This window comes from Diachasmimorpha longicaudata, unplaced genomic scaffold (assembly GCF_034640455.1).
Source record: "Diachasmimorpha longicaudata isolate KC_UGA_2023 unplaced genomic scaffold, iyDiaLong2 ctg00000072.1, whole genome shotgun sequence".
NCBI classification, from domain to species: domain Eukaryota; kingdom Metazoa; phylum Arthropoda; class Insecta; order Hymenoptera; family Braconidae; genus Diachasmimorpha; species Diachasmimorpha longicaudata.
Genome location: NW_026973903.1, coordinates 407,770 through 421,830, shown reverse-complemented (window position 1 = coordinate 421,830; position 14,061 = coordinate 407,770).

Genomic DNA, 14,061 nt, shown 5'->3' with positions numbered 1-14,061 from the left:
GTATTCGCATTGAAGTTCGCTTCAATAGAGCAACAGAGCAGAATGTAAATTGTTTGTTGTACGCCGAATATGACAATTTGCTAGAAATTGATTCCACAAGGCAGGTTATTGTCGACTACAGCGGTTGAAAATGGAAGACTACTTAATGGATGCGCAGCATAAGATTGCATTAGTTGCATTCAACCTGCTGAACGAGACCAACGCTCATTTCCCGGATTACCGACGTTCTATGAATACACTTGAGCTCCTGGAGATATTACCGCATACAGATGCATGCATTGGAGGTGTCTACCCTGCCGACCGTGTCCCCTGGACATGGTCCCGACCCTGTGCTATCATCATCAACACCGACAACCACAATCAGGCCGGAAGTCACTGGGTTGCCGTTTACCTCGGTTCAAATAGGCGAGGAATCTATTTCGACAGCTTCGGAATGCCACCCTTCGATACAAGAATCTCTCAGCGCCTTAAGCGAAATTGCAATGTTTATGAATGGAGCCAGAAGAGACTCCAAGATATATCGTCTGATGTTTGTGGGCAGTACTGCATTGTTGTGCTTCACTGGTTGTTCAATGATCGGTCTTTACAGTCCTTTCATAAACTATTTACTTCAGACACAAAACGTAACGATCGCATTGTTATGAAAATGTTCAACAAAATTATTCATAAACACAATTGTAATCGTCGAAATTTAAGTAAACCTTTTCAGAACTTGTCTGGTAAAGGTAGTTTGCATTGTAACCAGCGGTCTTTAAAAAATATATTCCATTTGCGTTAATTTAATAATAATAATAATAATTTTGATTACTACTATTTTTAAATGCCTAATATTATGTACCACCCCTCATACAAGTATAATTTCTGAATAAATGATTTATATACTCAATAAATTATGTATTACATATTTATTTCATTTCCCCATATATACCCACATTTCCCACGCCATCCACTTTCCCCCCACTCCCGCCCGTTTGGATCACGTGACCCTTACCACCCATTTTCCACCCACCCTCCCGTTTGGATCACGTGACCGTTACCACCCCCCCCCCTTTGAAGCGCGTGGCCCTTGCCACCCACCCACCACCCACTTCCTGTCGAACAAAGACATTCCTTTGGGGACCCTCACCCCAGGGGGCCCTAGAGCGGCGACGTCCTCCTCAAAGGACAATGGGGAAAACGTGTTCGGACACGTCTGGAAAAAGGGGGGAAGGGGGGCGATTCCTGGCAGAAAATTCGCCAATCGTGCCCACTTACTACTGATAAAGTTGGCTGTAACTGACCCGCGAAGGTTCACAGCTGTTTCAAACTTTCTTACTAGGTGTTTTTCGACGAGCTGAAGCCGATGGCACCGGTATTTTTCAGGTGCCATCAACGGTTCTCGAGATAACTTCATTCATATCAGAAAATTTTTCATAGTAATAGCTAAACTTGGATGTAACTCACCCGCGAAGGTTCACAGCTGTTTCAAACTTTCTTACTAGGTGTATTTCGACGAGCTGAAGCCGATGGCACCGGAATTTTCCAGGTGCGATCAACGGTTCTCGAGATAACTTCATTCATATCAGAAAATTTTTCATAGTAAAAGATAAAGTTGGCTGTAACTGACCCGCAACAGTTGACAGCCGTTGCTAAACATCTTACTAGGTATATTTCGTCCTACTGAAGCAGATGAAACAGGAATTTTTCAGGTGCGATCACCGGTTCTTCAGAGAACTTCGACCATAGGGCGAAAGATGTGGATCAAAAAACAGCGTCAGATCGGTATAAAAAATGCGTGCGGTACTACAAAATGATGCCATGCAGCCATCGACGGTGTCGTACAGCGGCAAAATGCAAGATTTCAAAAAATTTTTTGTCAAAAAAGTGTTTTTCAGCTCCCGAAACGCACGATTTTCACTAGGACGGATAAGACTGCAATTATTGCCCCGACAACTCAATGCAGCCGTTTGAAAATTGCCTTCTGGGGGTATTTCGACGAGCTGAAGCCGATGGCACCGGATTTTTCCAGGTGCGATCAACGGTTCTCGAGATAACTTCATTCATATCAGAAAATTTTTCATAGTAAAAGATAAAGTTGGCTGTAACTGACCCGCAACAGTTGACAGCCGTTGCTAAACATCTTACTAGGTATATTTCGTCCTACTGAAGCAGATGAAACAGGAATTTTTCAGGTGCGATCACCGGTTTTTTAGAGAACTTTGACCATAGGGCGAAAGATGTGGATCAAAAAACAGCGTCAGATCGGTATAAAAAATGCGTGCGGTACTACAAAATGATGCCATGCAGCCATCGACGGTGTCGTACAGCGGCAAAATGCAAGATTTCAAAAAATTTTTTGTCAAAAAAGTGTTTTTCAGCTCCCGAAACGCACGATTTTCACTAGGACGGATAAGACTGCAATTATTTCCCCGACAACTCAATGCAGCCGTTTGTAAATTGCCCTCAGGGGGTATTTCGACGAGCTGAAGCCGATGGCACCGGAATTTTCCAGGTGCGATCAACGGTTCTCGAGATAACTTCATTCATATCAGAAAATTTTTCATAGTAAAAGATAAAGTTGGCTGTAACTGACCCGCAACAGTTGACAGCCGTTGCTAAACATCTTACTAGGTATATTTCGTCCTACTGAAGCAGATGAAACAGGAATTTTTCAGGTGCGATCACCGGTTCTTCAGAGAACTTCGACCATAGGGCGAAAGATGTGGATCAAAAAACAGCGTCAGATCGGTATAAAAAATGCGTGCGGTACTACAAAATGATGCCATGCAGCCATCGACGGTGTCGTACAGCGGCAAAATGCAAGATTTCAAAAAATTTTTTGTCAAAAAAGTGTTTTTCAGCTCCCGAAACGCACGATTTTCACTAGGACGGATAAGACTGCAATTATTGCCCCGACAACTCAATGTAGCCGTTTGAAAATTGCCTTCTGGGGGTATTTCGACGAGCTGAAGCCGATGGCACCGGATTTTTCCAGGTGCGATCAACGGTTCTCGAGATAACTTCATTCATATCAGAAAATTGTTCATTGTAATCGCTAAACTTGGATCTAACTCACCCACAACAGTTCACAGCTGTTTCAAACTTACTTACTAGGTGTATTTCGACGAGCTGAAGCCGATGGCACCGGAATTTTCCAGGTGCGATCAACGGTTCTCGAGATAACTTCATTCATATCAGAAAATTTTTCATTGTAATCGCTAAACTTGGATCTAACTCACCCACAACAGTTCACAGCTGTTTCAAACTTACTTACTAGGTGTATTTCGACGAGCTGAAGCCGATGGCACCGGAATTTTCCAGGTGCGATCAACGGTTCTCGAGATAACTTCATTCATATCAGAAAATTTTTCATTGTAATCGCTAAACTTGGATCTAACTCACCCACAACAGTTCACAGCTGTTTCAAACTTACTTACTAGGTGTATTTCGACGAGCTGAAGCCGATGGCACCGGAATTTTCCAGGTGCGATCAACGGTTCTCGAGATAACTTCATTCATATCAGAAAATTGTTCATTGTAATCGCTAAACTTGGATCTAACTCACCCACAACAGTTCACAGCTGTTTCGAACTTACTTACTAGGTGTATTTCGACGAGCTGAAGCCGATGGCACCGGAATTTTCCAGGTGCGATCAACGGTTCTCGAGATAACTTCATTCATATCAGAAAATTTTTCATAGTAAAAGATAAAGTTGGCTGTAACTGACCCGCGAAGGTTCACAGCTGTTTCAAACTTTCTTACTAGGTGTATTTCGACGAGCTGAAGCCGATGGCACCGGTATTTTTCAGGTGCCATCAACGGTTCTCGAGATAACTTCATTCATATCAGAAAATTTTTCATAGTAATAGCTAAACTTGGATGTAACTCACCCGCGAAGGTTCACAGCTGTTTCAAACTTACTTACTAGGTGTATTTCGACGAGCTGAAGCCGATGGCACCGGAATTTTCCAGGTGCGATCAACGGTTCTCGAGATAACTTCATTCATATCAGAAAATTTTTCATTGTAATCGCTAAACTTGGATCTAACTCACCCACAACAGTTCACAGCTGTTTCAAACTTACTTACTAGGTGTATTTCGACGAGCTGAAGCCGATGGCACCGGAATTTTCCAGGTGCGATCAACGGTTCTCGAGATAACTTCATTCATATCAGAAAATTTTTCATAGTAAAAGATAAAGTTGGCTGTAACTGACCCGCAACAGTTGACAGCCGTTACTAAACATCTTACTAGGTATATTTTGTCCTACTGAAGCAGATGAAACAGGAATTTTTCAGGTGCGATCACCGGTTCTTCAGAGAACTTCGACCATAGGGCGAAAGATGTGGATCAAAAAACAGCGTCAGATCGGTATAAAAAATGCGTGCGGTACTACAAAATGATACCATGCAGCCATCGACGGTGTCGTACAGCGGCAAAATGCAAGATTTCAAAAAATTTTTTGTCAAAAAAGTGTTTTTCAGCTCCCGAAACGCACGATTTTCACTAGGACGGATAAGACTGCAATTATTTCCCCGACAACTCAATGCAGCCGTTTGTAAATTGCCTTCAGGGGGTATTTCGACGAGCTGAAGCCGATGGCACCGGAATTTTCCAGGTGCGATCAACGGTTCTCGAGATAACTTCATTCATATCAGAAAATTTTTCATAGTAAAAGATAAAGTTGGCTGTAACTGACCCGCAACAGTTGACAGCCGTTGCTAAACATCTTACTAGGTATATTTCGTCCTACTGAAGCAGATGAAACAGGAATTTTTCAGGTGCGATCACCGGTTCTTCAGAGAACTTCGACCATAGGGCGAAAGATGTGGATCAAAAAACAGCGTCAGATCGGTATAAAAAATGCGTGCGGTACTACAAAATGATGCCATGCAGCCATCGACGGTGTCGTACAGCGGCAAAATGCAAGATTTCAAAAAATTTTTTGTCAAAAAAGTGTTTTTCAGCTCCCGAAACGCACGATTTTCACTAGGACGGATAAGACTGCAATTATTGCCCCGACAACTCAATGCAGCCGTTTGAAAATTGCCTTCTGGGGGTATTTCGACGAGCTGAAGCCGATGGCACCGGATTTTTCCAGGTGCGATCAACGGTTCTCGAGATAACTTCATTCATATCAGAAAATTGTTCATTGTAATCGCTAAACTTGGATCTAACTCACCCACAACAGTTCACAGCTGTTTCAAACTTACTTACTAGGTGTATTTCGACGAGCTGAAGCCGATGGCACCGGAATTTTCCAGGTGCGATCAACGGTTCTCGAGATAACTTCATTCATATCAGAAAATTTTTCATTGTAATCGCTAAACTTGGATCTAACTCACCCACAACAGTTCACAGCTGTTTCAAACTTACTTACTAGGTGTATTTCGACGAGCTGAAGCCGATGGCACCGGAATTTTCCAGGTGCGATCAACGGTTCTCGAGATAACTTCATTCATATCAGAAAATTTTTCATTGTAATCGCTAAACTTGGATCTAACTCACCCACAACAGTTCACAGCTGTTTCAAACTTACTTACTAGGTGTATTTCGACGAGCTGAAGCCGATGGCACCGGAATTTTCCAGGTGCGATCAACGGTTCTCGAGATAACTTCATTCATATCAGAAAATTGTTCATTGTAATCGCTAAACTTGGATCTAACTCACCCACAACAGTTCACAGCTGTTTCGAACTTACTTACTAGGTGTATTTCGACGAGCTGAAGCCGATGGCACCGGAATTTTCCAGGTGCGATCAACGGTTCTCGAGATAACTTCATTCATATCAGAAAATTTTTCATAGTAAAAGATAAAGTTGGCTGTAACTGACCCGCGAAGGTTCACAGCTGTTTCAAACTTTCTTACTAGGTGTATTTCGACGAGCTGAAGCCGATGGCACCGGTATTTTTCAGGTGCCATCAACGGTTCTCGAGATAACTTCATTCATATCAGAAAATTTTTCATAGTAATAGCTAAACTTGGATGTAACTCACCCGCGAAGGTTCACAGCTGTTTCAAACTTTCTTACTAGGTGTATTTCGACGAGCTGAAGCCGATGGCACCGGAATTTTCCAGGTGCGATCAACGGTTCTCGAGATAACTTCATTCATATCAGAAAATTGTTCATTGTAATCGCTAAACTTGGATCTAACTCACAAACAACAGTTCACAGCTGTTTCAAACTTACTTACTAGGTGTATTTCGACGAGCTGAAGCCGATGGCACCGGAATTTTCCAGGTGCGATCAACGGTTCTCGAGATAACTTCATTCATATCAGAAAATTTTTCATTGTAATCGCCAAACTTGGATCTAACTCACCCACAACAGTTCACAGCTGTTTCAAACTTACTTACTAGGTGTATTTCGACGAGCTGAAGCCGATGGCACCGGAATTTTCCAGGTGCGATCAACGGTTCTCGAGATAACTTCATTCATATCAGAAAATTTTTCATAGTAAAAGATAAAGTTGGCTGTAACTGACCCGCAACAGTTGACAGCCGTTACTAAACATCTTACTAGGTATATTTTGTCCTACTGAAGCAGATGAAACAGGAATTTTTCAGGTGCGATCACCGGTTCTTCAGAGAACTTCGACCATAGGGCGAAAGATGTGGATCAAAAAACAGCGTCAGATCGGTATAAAAAATGCGTGCGGTACTACAAAATGATACCATGCAGCCATCGACGGTGTCGTACAGCGGCAAAATGCAAGATTTCAAAAAATTTTTTGTCAAAAAAGTGTTTTTCAGCTCCCGAAACGCACGGTTTTCACTAGGACGGATAAGACTGCAATTATTTCCCCGACAACTCAATGCAGCCGTTTGTAAATTGCCTTCCGGGGGTATTTCGACGAGCTGAAGCCGATGGCACCGGAATTTTCCAGGTGCGATCAACGGTTCTCGAGATAACTTCATTCATATCAGAAAATTTTTCATTGTAATCGCTAAACTTGGATCTAACTCACCCACAACAGTTCACAGCTGTTTCAAACTTACTTACTAGGTGTATTTCGACGAGCTGAAGCCGATGGCACCGGAATTTTCCAGGTGCGATCAACGGTTCTCGAGATAACTTCATTCATATCAGAAAATTTTTCATTGTAATAGCTAAACTTGGATCTAACTCACCCACAACAGTTCACAGCTGTTTCAAACTTACTTACTAGGTGTATTTCGACGAGCTGAAGCCGATGGCACCGGAATTTTCAGGTGCGATCAACGGTTCTCGAGATAACTTCATTCATATCAGAAAATTGTTCATTGTAATCGCTACACTTGGATCTAACTCACCCACAACAGTTCACAGCTGTTTCAAACTTACTTACTAGGTGTATTTCGACGAGCTGAAGCCGATGGCACCGGAATTTTCCAGGTGCGATCAACGGTTCTCGAGATAACTTCATTCATATCAGAAAATTTTTCATTGTAATCGCTAAACTTGGATCTAACTCACCCACAACAGTTCACAGCTGTTTCAAACTTACTTACTAGGTGTATTTCGACGAGCTGAAGCCGATGGCACCGGAATTTTCCAGGTGCGATCAACGGTTCTCGAGATAACTTCATTCATATCAGAAAATTTTTCATTGTAATCGCTAAACTTGGATCTAACTCACCCACAACAGTTCACAGCTGTTTCAAACTTACTTACTAGGTGTATTTCGACGAGCTGAAGCCGATGGCACCGGAATTTTCCAGGTGCGATCAACGGTTCTCGAGATAACTTCATTCATATCAGAAAATTGTTCATTGTAATCGCTAAACTTGGATCTAACTCACCCACAACAGTTCACAGCTGTTTCGAACTTACTTACTAGGTGTATTTCGACGAGCTGAAGCCGATGGCACCGGAATTTTCCAGGTGCGATCAACGGTTCTCGAGATAACTTCATTCATATCAGAAAATTTTTCATTGTAATCGCTAAACTTGGATCTAACTCACAAACAACAGTTCACAGCTGTTTCAAACTTATTTACTAGGTGTATTTCGACGAGCTGAAGCCGATGGCACCGGAATTTTCCAGGTGCTATCAACGGTTCTCGAGATAACTTCATTCATATCAGAAAATTTTTCATAGTAAAAGATAAAGTTGGCTGTAACTGACCCGCGAAGGTTCACAGCTGTTTCAAACTTTCTTACTAGGTGTATTTCGACGAGCTGAAGCCGGTGGCACCGGTATTTTTCAGGTGCCATCAACGGTTCTCGAGATAACTTCATTCATATCAGAAAATTTTTCATTGTAATGCCGATCAAAATTACCTCGCAAAATTGGCTGGCGGCATTGGATTCGTGAGACGATTTCCGATTTTTCGAGGGGTCCGGGAATTTTCTAAAGTCAATTTTTTCGTTTTTCGCGTTTTTCTCGGCTCCTGGGCCTCCTAGAGCAAAACGGGCCCGGATATAGGATCACACCGTTTTTCGCCCATATCTTTGAGAATATCATAGCTAGGACAGATTGGCTGGCGCCATTGGATTCGTGGGACGATTTCCGATCTTTCTAGGTGTCCAGGAATTTTCTAATGTCAATTTTTTCGTTTTTCGCGTTTTTCTCGGCTCCTGGGCCTCCTAGAGCAAAACGGGCCCGGATTTGGGATCACACCGTTTTTCGCCCATATTTTTGAGAATATCATAGCTAGGACAATTTGGCTGGCGCCATTGGATTCGTGAGACGATTTCCGATTTTTCTAGGGGTCCGGGAATTGTCCACAGACAATTTTTTTGTTTTTCGCGTTTATCTCGGCTCCGGGGCCTCCTAGAGCCGAACGGGCCCGGCTTTGGGATCACGCCGTTTTTCGCCCATATCTTTGAGAATATCATAGCTAGGACCATTTGGCTGGCGCCATTGGATTCGTGAGACGATTTCCGATCTTTCTAGGTGTCCAGGAATTTTCTAAAGTCAATTTTTTCGTTTTTCGCGTTTTTCTCGGCTCCTGGGCCTCCTACAGCAAAACGGGCCCTGATTTGGGATCACACCGTTTTTCGCCCATATCTTTGAGAATATCATAGCTAGGACAATTTGGCTGGCGCCATTGGATTCGTGAGACGATTTCCGATTTTTCTAGGGGTCCGGGAATTGTCCACAGACTATTTTTTAGTTTTTCGCGATTATCTCGGCTCCTGGGCCTCCTACAGCAAAACGGGCTCTGATTTGGGATCACACCGTTTTTCGCCCATATCTTTGAGAATATCATAGCTAGGACAATTTGGCTGGCGCCATTGGATTCGTCAGACGATTTCCGATCTTTCTAGGGGTCCGGGAATTGTCCACAGACTATTTTTTTGTTTTTCGCGTTTATCTCGGCTCCTGGGCCTCCTAGAGCCAAACGGGCCCGGATTTGGGATCACACCGTTTTTCGCCCATATCTTTGAGAATATCATAGCTAGGACAATTTGGCTGGCGCCATTGGATTCGTGAGACGATTTCCGATTTTTCTAGTGGTCCGGGAATTGTCCACAGACAATTTTTTTGTTTTTCGCGTTTATCTCGGCTCCGGGGCCTCCTAGAGCCGAACGGGCCCGGATTTGGGATCACGCCGTTTTTCGCCCATATCTTTGAGAATATCATAGCTAGGACCATTTGGCTGGCGCCATTGGATTCGTGAGACGATTTCCGATCTTTCTAGGTGTCCAGGAATTTTCTAAAGTCAATTTTTTCGTTTTTCGCGTTTTTCTCGGCTCCTGGGCCTCCTACAGCAAAACGGGCCCTGATTTGGGATCACACCGTTTTTCGCCCATATCTTTGAGAATATCATAGCTAGGACAATTTGGCTGGCGCCATTGGATTCGTGAGACGATTTCCGATCTTTCTAGGGGTCCAGGAATTTTCTAAAGTCAATTTTTTCGTTTTTCGCGTTTTTCTCGGCTCCTCGGCCTCCTACAGCAAAACGGGCCCTGATTTGGGATCACACCGTTTTTCGCCCATATCTTTGAGAATATCATAGCTAGGACAATTTGGCTGGCGCCATTGGATTCGTGAGACGATTTCCGATTTTTCTAGTGGTCCGGGAATTGTCCACAGACTATTTTTTTGTTTTTCGCGTTTATAACGGCTCCTGGGCCTCCTAGAGCCAAACGGGCCCGGATTTGGGATCACACCGTTTTTCGCCCATATCTTGGAGAATATCATAGCTAGGACAATTTGGCTGGCGCCATTGGATTCGTGAGACGATTTCCGATTTTTCTAGGGGTCCGGGAATTGTCCACAGACAATTTTTTTGTTTTTCGCGTTTATCTCGGCTCCGGGGCCTCCTAGAGCCAAACGGGCCCGGATTTGGGATCACGCCGTTTTTCGCCCATATCTTTGAGAATATCATAGCTAGGACAATTTGGCTGGCGCCTTTGGATTCGTGAGACGATTTCCGATTTTTCGAGGGGTCCGGGAATTTTCTAAAGTCGATTTTTTCGTTTTTCGCGTTTTTCTCGGCTCCTGGGCCTCCTAGAGCCAAACGGGCCCTGATTTGGGATCACACCGTTTTTCGCCCATATCTTTGAGAATATCATAGCTAGGACAATTTGGCTGGCGCCATTGGATTCGTGCGACGATTTCCGATCTTTCTAGGGGTCCAGGAATTTTCTAAAGTCAATTTTTTCGTTTTTCGCGTTTTTCTCGGCTCCTGGGCCTCCTACAGCAAAACGGGCCCTGATTTGGGATCACACCGTTTTTCGCCCATATCTTTGAGAATATCATAGCTAGGACAATTTGACTGGCGCCATTTGATTCGTGAGACGATTTCCGATTTTTCGAGGGGTCCGGGAATTTTCTAAAGTCGATTTTTTCGTTTTTCGCGTTTTTCTCGGCTCCTGGGCCTCCTAGAGCCAAACGGGCCCTGATTTGGGATCACACCGTTTTTCGCCCATATCTTTGAGAATATCATAGCTAGGACAATTTGGCTGGCGCCATTGGATTCGTGAGACGATTTCCGATCTTTCTAGGGGTCCAGGAATTTTCTAAAGTCAATTTTTTCGTTTTTCGCGTTTTTCTCGGCTCCTGGGCCTCCTACAGCAAAACGGGCCCTGATTTGGGATCACACCGTTTTTCGCCCATATCTTTGAGAATATCATAGCTAGGACAATTTGACTGGCGCCATTTGATTCGTGAGACGATTTCCGATTTTTCGAGGGGTTCGGGAATTTTCTAAAGTCAATTTTTTCGTTTTTCGCGTTTTTCTCGGCTCCTGGGCCTCCTACAGCAAAACGGGCCCGGATTTCTGGATCACACCGTTTTTCGGCCATATCTTTGAGAATATCGTAGCTAGGACAGATTGGCTGGCGCCATTGGATTCGTGGGACGATTTCCGATCTTTCTAGGTGTCCAGGAATTTTCTAAAGTCAATTTTTTCGTTTTTCGCGTTTTTCTCGGCTCCTGGGCCTCCTAGAGCAAAACGGGCCCGGATTTGGGATCACACCGTTTTTCGCCCATATCTTTGAGAATATCATAGCTAGGACAATTTGGCTGGCGCCATTGGATTCGTGAGACGATTTCCGATTTTTCTAGGGGTCCGGGAATTGTCCACAGACAATTTTTTTGTTTTTCGCGTTTATCTCGGCTCCGGGGCCTCCTAGAGCCAAACGGGCCCGGATTTGGGATCACGCCGTTTTTCGCCCATATCTTTGAGAATATCATAGCTAGGACAATTTGGCTGGCGCCTTTGGATTCGTGAGACGATTTCCGATTTTTCGAGGGGTCCGGGAATTTTCTAAAGTCGATTTTTTCGTTTTTCGCGTTTTTCTCGGCTCCTGGGCCTCCTAGAGCCAAACGGGCCCTGATTTGGGATCACACCGTTTTTCGCCCATATCTTTGAGAATATCATAGCTAGGACAATTTTTCTGGCGCCATTGGATTCGTGAGACGATTTCCGATTTTTCTAGGGGTCCGGAAATTGTCCACAGACTATTTTTTAGTTTTTCGCGATTATCTCGGCTCCTGGGCCTCCTAGAGCCAAACGGGCCCGGATTTGGGATCACACCGTTTTTCGCCCATATCTTTGAGAATATCATAGCTAGGACCATTTGGCTGGCGCCATTGGATTCGTGAGACGATTTCCGATCTTTCTAGGTGTCCAGGAATTTTCTAAAGTCAATTTTTTCGTTTTTCGCGTTTTTCTCGGCTCCTGGGCCTCCTACAGCAAAACGGGCCCTGATTTGGGATCACACCGTTTTTCGCCCATATCTTTGAGAATAGCATAGCTAGGACAATTTGACTGGCGCCATTGGATTCGTGAGACGATTTCCGATTTTTCTAAAGTCGATTTTTTCGTTTTTCGCGTTTTTCTCGGCTCCTGGGCCTCCTACAGCAAAACGCGCCCGGATTTAGACTCAGACCGTTTTTCGCCCATAGCTTTGGAAATATCATAGCTAGGACAATTTGGCTGGCGCCATTGGATTCGTGAGACGATTTCCGATCGTTCTAGGGGTCCAGGAATTTTCTAAAGTCAATTTTTTCGTTTTTCGCGTTTTTCTCGGCTCCTGGGCCTCCTACAGCAAAACGGGCCCGGATTTCTGGATCACACCGTTTTTCGGCCATATCTTTGAGAATATCATAGCTAGGACAATTTGGCTGGCGCCTTTGGATTCGTGAGACGATTTCCGATTTTTCGAGGGGTCCGGGAATTTTCTAAAGTCGATTTTTTCGTTTTTCGCGTCTTTCTCGGCTCCTGGGCCTCCTAGAGCCAAACGGGCCCGGATTTGGGATCACACCGTTTTTCGCCCATATCTATGAGAATATCATAGCTAGGACAATTTGGCTGGCGCCATTGGATTCGTCAGACGATTTCCGATTTTTCTAAGGGTCCGGAAATTGTCCACAGACTATTTTTTAGTTTTTCGCGTTTATCTCGGCTCCTGGGCCTCCTAGAGCCAAACGGGCCCGGATTTGGGATCACGCCGTTTTTCGCCCATATCTTTGAGAATATCATAGCTAGGACAATTTGGCTGGCGCCTTTGGATTCGTGAGACGATTTCCGATTTTTCGAGGGGTCCGGGAATTTTCTAAAGTCGATTTTTTCGTTTTTCGCGTTTTTCTCGGCTCCTGGGCCTCCTAGAGCCAAACGGGCCCTGATTTGGGATCACACCGTTTTTCGCCCATATCTGTGAGAATATCATAGCTAGGACAATTTGGCTGGCGCCATTGGATTCGTGAGACGATTTCCGATCTTTCTAGGGGTCCTGGAATTTTCTAAAGTGAATTTTTTCGTTTTTCGCGTTTTTCTCGGCTCCTGGGCCTCCTACAGCAAAACGGGCCCTGATTTGGGATCACACCGTTTTTCGCCCATATCTTTGAGAATATCATAGCTAGGACAATTTGACTGGCGCCATTTGATTCGTGAGACGATTTCCGATTTTTCGAGGGGTTCGGGAATTTTCTAAAGTCAATTTTTTCGTTTTTCGCGTTTTTCTCGGCTCCTGGGCCTCCTACAGCAAAACGGGCCCGGATTTCTGGATCACACCGTTTTTCGGCCATATCTTTGAGAATATCGTAGCTAGGACAGATTGGCTGGCGCCATTGGATTCGTGGGACGATTTCCGATCTTTCTAGGTGTCCAGGAATTTTCTAAAGTCAATTTTTTCGTTTTTCGCGTTTTTCTCGGCTCCTGGGCCTCCTAGAGCAAAACGGGCCCGGATTTGGGATCACACCGTTTTTCGCCCATATCTTTGAGAATATCATAGCTAGGACAATTTGGCTGGCGCCATTGGATTCGTGAGACGATTTCCGATTTTTCTAGGGGTCCGGGAATTGTCCACAGACAATTTTTTTGTTTTTCGCGTTTATCTCGGCTCCGGGGCCTCCTAGAGCCAAACGGGCCCGGATTTGGGATCACACCGTTTTTCGCCCATATCTTTGAGAATATCATAGCTAGGACAATTTTTCTGGCGCCATTGGATTCGTGAGACGATTTCCGATTTTTCTAGGGGTCCGGAAATTGTCCACAGACTATTTTTTAGTTTTTCGCGATTATCTCGGCTCCTGGGCCTCCTAGAGCCAAACGGGCCCGGATTTGGGATCACACCGTTTTTCGCCCATATCTTTGAGAATATCATAGCTAGGACCATTTGGCTGGCGCCATTGGATTCGTGAGA